Raw genomic sequence first — 6,024 nt, 5'->3', positions numbered from 1 at the left:
CTCCTATGGACTATATACCCCAACCCCTTATATCCTTCCCTTATTCCCACAATCCCCCCTCCCCATGTTAATGTTTTGTTTTGCTTTGGCAATGCTAAATGTATTTGGTCCTGCTAATAAAGCTTTTTTGGATTTGGATTTGGAGAGAGGGAGGGAGAGTGAAAGAGGGAAAGGGGAGGGGTGTATACTTTAGAGGGAGAGGGGTAGATATAGAGAAAGGTGGAGGAAGGCTGAGAGGGGGGGAGAGGGGGAGGAAGAGAGAGATGTGGAGGGGGAGGTAGAGGTAGAGAGAGAGAGAGAGGTAGAGGGGAGAGGGAGAGAGAGGGGGTAGAGGAAGGGAGAGGGGGGGGGGGGAGAGAGAGAGAGAGAGGGGAAGAGAGGGAGAGAGGGAGAGAGAGAGAGATGGGATGAGATGAGATGGCGAGGGAAGGAGGGATGTGGAATAAGGAGAGAAAGAGATGGAGGAATGAACATGAGGGCAGGTGGAGGTGGAAAGGAGTTGAAAAGAGAGGGTGTGTGTGTGTGTGTGTGTGTGTGTGTGTGTGTGTGTGTGTGTGTGTGTGTGTGTGTGTGTGTGTGTGTGTGTGTGTGTGTGTGTGTGTGTGTGTGTGTGTGTGTGTGTGTGTGTGTGTGTGTGTGTGTGTGTCAGTGTGAGTGTATGTTTAATGTAATGTGAGTGTGTCAGTGTCTGTGTGTATTGATTCATCTCTTATTAAATAATACACAGGGTGTGTGTGTGTGTGTGTGTGTGTGTGTGTGTGTGTGTGTGTGTGTGTGTGTGTGTGTGTGTGTGTGTGTGTGTGTGTGTGTGTGTGTGTGTGTGTGTGTGTGTGTGTGTGTGTGTGTGTGTGTGTGTGTGTGCGCGCGCGTGTGTGTGTCAGTGTGAGTGTATGTTTAATATGAGTGTGTCAGTGTGAGTGTATGTTTAATGTAATGTGAGTGTGTCAGTGTCTGTGTGTATTGATTCATCTCTTATTAAATAATACACGGTGTGTGTGTGTGTGTGTGTGTGTGTGTGTGTGTGTGTGTGTGTGTGTGTGTGTGTGTGTGTGTGTGTGTGTGTGTGTGTGTGTGTGTGTGTGTGTGTGTGTGTGTGTGTGTGTGTATTAGTGTGCGTGTATGTGTTGGTGTAAGTATGTCAGTGTGTGTGTTTGTGTGTCAATGTGTGTGTGTTTGTGTGAATGTGTTATTATGAGTGTGTCAGTGTGTATGTGTTGTATGTGTGCGTGCGTGTGTGCCTGTGTGTGTGTGTGCCTGTGTGTGTGTGCCTGTGTGTGTGTGTGCGTGTGCGCGTGTGTGTGTGCCTGTGTGTGTGCGCATGTGTGTGTGCGCGTGTGTGTGTGTGCGCGTGTCTGTGTGCGCACGTGTGTGCGCGTGTGTGTGTGTGCGCGTGTCTGTGTGCGCACGTGTGTGCGCGTGCGTGTGTGTGCCTGTGCGTGTGTGTGCCTGTGTGTGAGTGTGTGTCTATGTTTTATACATGTACATGTATTTTTTGTGTGCCTGCTAGTCAATACTATTTGAATACTTATTAGTGTGTTTTATTTACTGTGTTTATTTGGTAAATGTCCCCTGTGATACTGATAGGCTCTCTATATTTCTATATTAATATGAGTAAAACCCTGGTAGCGGCCTTGCCTGGAAGCTCTCTATAGACCTGTCAGCAGTGCACATTCGCATGCTAAAGCTTCCTATCCCTTTAAAAAATAAGAGCTGTGATTCCTGCAATCACTGGTGTTACAGTAAAAGCATATTGATCCAGAGCCCATATTGCATGAACAGGAGGACTCAGGCAGCAAACCTAATCAACTTATTTCAGTGTAAGCATTTAACCATTTATAAATGTTTTATTTCTGCAGAACCACTAACACCTGCTGCCTAATAAATACCATGTAATGTAATCTATCCACACCCCGGCTAAATGATAAGCAGCATCCATAGCGTTCTGGTTTTAATTAGAGCCTAAGATGTTGCTGAGGCAAGAAGGCCCAGGCGAAGGAGGCTCAGGCAGCCTTATGCAGAGATAGCTGACATCAACTTCCGCAGCAAGTCCAGATCGAACCTTTCGATTGTAACTGAAACAATTTGCATACTGATTCTCTTTCATTGCCTTCCAGATCCATAACAAGGCAGCCAGCTATTCACATGCAAGAAGCATCCTTTAATGCAAGCCAAGAGCTGCACAGAGACACTGGCTGGGAAATAGCCCACTGCTGCCGTTGATTTTCTATATATTTTGCTGGATCCAGGCTGCAAAGGAAATGCAGGGGACATGGATGTATGGCTGGAGAGCAGGATATGGATGCTGATGAGGGGACGTGTTTTCAGCTCATCTGGAACAAGATGTTGTTTTGAAATGGATACTGCACAAATTTACTGAAGAGGGAGATGAGCCACCAGCTGCAAAGGGGATGATGATGATGATGCTACAATTGTGACCCAGGCCAGCCGAGGAGGGAGAACTCTATTCTTCTCCATGACATTTTTTTTTACTTTGCTTTTTTTGCCATGAATAAAGTGAATCTCTATTTTCCTGATGTTTGGTGTTTTAAGTGGACTGGACACGTCTCCAGGCACTGGCCTCTATCATTTGAAATTATGCAGATAGATTTTTTTTTCTCTCCCTCTCTCTCTCTTCCTAGGGGCAAATCTAGGATGCAAACCTGCCTGGGATGTCAAAGAGGCAACCTGCCATGAAATCTGCTAATGTGCTGCGGATCAGGGGGTAAGCAGATCTAAGTGGAGAGAGCTAGCGCTGGGAATTCAACCCACACCGCCCAGGAGCTGTGGGCTGCATACAGGCACTCCGCAGGCTCGCCAGGGCGGAGGACAGGTGACATTTGGCACCAAGCTGAGGGTAGTGGCCGAGCAAATAAGGTTTAATGTTCCACACAGGTCAGCAAACAGCCTCGTCATAAGATCACATCATAGCTGCCCCGCTATATCATCTGTGCAGTGGGGGTCATCCTCTGTACGCAGCTCATGTAGCTGCCGGACAAGCCTCTTACAGCAGATGTGCAATAAGAATAGTGGACTAGTGCAGCAGATGTGTAAGGCTAGAGGACTATTACAGCAGGTGTGTAAGAAAAGTGGACTGTTTTAGCAGATATGTAAGGATTTTGGACTATTGTAGCAGATGTGTAAGAATACTGGACTATTATAGGCAATGGGTATGAACAGAGGACTATTATAACAGATATGTAAGAATAGTGGACTATTACAGCAAAGTGTTTAAGAACAGAGGACTATCTCAGCAGATGTGTAAGCATAGAGGATTATTACAGCAGATGTGTAATATTGGATTATTACCGAATATATGTAAATAGAGGATTATTAAAGCAGCTATGTAAGAATAGTGGGCTATTACAGCAGATATGTAAGAACAGTGGACTATTACAGCAAAGTGTGTAAGAACAGAGGACTATCTCAGCAGATGCATAGAGGATTATTACAGCAGATGTGTAATATTGGATTATTACCGAATATATGTAAATAGAGGATTATTAAAGCAGCTATGTAAGAATAGAGGATTATTATTACAGCAGATATGTACGAATAGTGGCCCACTACAGCAAGGTGTGTAAGAACAGAGGATTATCTCATCAGATGTGTAAGAATAGAGGATTATTACAGCTGATGTGTAATATTGGATTATTACAGCTGACATGTAAGAATAGAGGATATTGCAGATATGTAGGAATAAAGGACTATCACAGCAGATGTGTAAGAATAAAGGACTATTACAGCAGATATGTGAAAATATTGCATTATTACTGAAAATATGTAAGAATATTAGACTTTTACAGCAGGTATGTGAAAATATAGGATTATTACCGTGGATATGTAAAAATAAAGGACTATTACAGCTGCAAAAATAGGAAAATGCTATATTTCTTCTAAGCCTGCTACACACATCTGCATATACTGATTTCTGAACCGAAATATGCATCACCGAATGTATCAAACAAACGTGCATACGTGTGACAGCGAGTGTAGTGATTGAAGGGAAAAAAGGAAAAAAAAAAAAAAATATATATATATATATATATATATATATATATATATATATATATATATATATATATATATATATATATATATATATATATATATATATAGTGCAGAGAGTAGTGCCTTGCGTGTGTATAGCGGTGGCTGGCAGGACCTTGCAGTGAAGGAGGGAGGTGGTCCCTGTGTACAGCACAGAGTATACTCCACAGGAACAGCCTATATCTGTGAGGATGAGGAGGACGCATTTGTGCAATTAGTCAGGGTTATGATCTGAGCACCTTGGTGCTGGTGGCTGCGCTATAGCCATATATCAGCAGCACGTATACAGGGAATTCAGGGTGTTCTCACACACAACTCAGTATGTATACATATATACACACATATATATATAGATAGATACATAAGAAGTCCATCCATCCTAGGCAAGAGTGTCACGTCGCATTGCTTGAAGATGCAATGTAAAATGCCTCTGAATAAATAGTGGTTAGAATGTTAGACGTATAGTGATAATAGAATGTGCTTCACTGCAGGGAGGTTAGACTAGAGTAGCAGCGTTGCATCTGTAGTTGCGTCTGTGAGGGCAATACTCTGCTCATTGCATACTAATATAGGCTGCGTTTGCTCAGTGTACCATCGCAACCTTTTTACAGATACACACAGTCCTAATCTGGCCTCACCTAATACTATTATTATTTTCTTTATCTACACTATTTTACTAATGCTATTTTCAGTTTTTTATTTTCCAAATATACATTGGGTAAATGTACTATCCCATATTTATATACATTCTAAACTGAATAGGATTATCCTCATTCATCGATTATAATTTTGACTTGATAAGGCAGCTCTCTTGATTCCAGAAAACCCAAGCAGAGGTAACTCTTTGTTTACCAGCCCCGAAATTTAATCCCAGCGTAGGTGTTTAATAATGCTATTGTAATGCAAATGGCAGGTTGTAATAATTTGGAAGCGGAAGTGACGTTTGACCTGTATTCGTGCCATATATTCATTGAACCAAGCAAATGGGGGTTAATTTAGTAGATGACTAATAGCAGTAGTAGCCTGTGCTCATATCCCCAATCAGAGTAATAAATGAGAGAAATATTCAGTATATTTCTATATCCGTTATCAGATTGATATGTGCACTAGAGACACTTTGGGGGAAATGTACTCTAGATAAATGTCTGCTACCTGTGCACGGATCTTGCCATTCCAGCTACTATTTATTAGTTATGCCAAATGTACTTTAGTGCGTTATTTTGTTTGGGATTTTTTTTCTGTCCAGTAGTCCTGTACATAAATGATTTGCCGTTATCACCGATCAGAATTTGTGTAGTAACCTGACATAGTAATCGATAGGTTGTCCAGGCAGCTCCACGCTGTAGATGAATTCAGGGATTTAAAGTATATGCATTCATTGAGTTGCTGGAGGATGGGGATACGATATACATAAAATGACTGCCAACTGCGCAGCTCCCACTCTTCACCGTCACCGATTCAAATTAGGGGCATTTAGCACCTTGGTGATTAGCGCTACCTGCAAAATACTTGTTCTAGTAGAAAACATACAGGTAACGGCTACAAATAATGACTCGGCTTTAAATAAATCAGCAGGGGCACAGAGGGATAAAAGTAATTGACTTCATTTCACTGTTTTAATGGGTTAACATGAGAAATCGATATGTAAATGTGTTGTTGAATGCAGGAGGGATGGAAAAAAACTCTCTTCGGGGTCTGAAAGTGTACGATGAATCAGTGTGGGCATTATGTAATTTAGTTATGTTATGTTAGGTCAATTAAGAATCTGATAATCCATGAGATGGATTACTAGGTGGTAGGAGACATCGTGGCATATGACTGATGACAGTCAATAATAATTACCTATAAACTGGATTTATCAGAGGGCTACTTTGGTCAGAATTCTGACATTTACTAGTACATGAGCTCTTCTGGGGGGATGGGGACAATGGGGGGGGGGGGGGGGGATAGGGAGAGAGAGAAATTGGGGGAAATTAT

Source organism: Hyperolius riggenbachi, chromosome 3, assembly GCF_040937935.1.
Source record: "Hyperolius riggenbachi isolate aHypRig1 chromosome 3, aHypRig1.pri, whole genome shotgun sequence".
NCBI lineage: Eukaryota > Metazoa > Chordata > Amphibia > Anura > Hyperoliidae > Hyperolius > Hyperolius riggenbachi.
The sequence above is the reverse complement of the archived record's forward strand: the minus strand, read 5'-3'. Positions refer to the sequence as shown.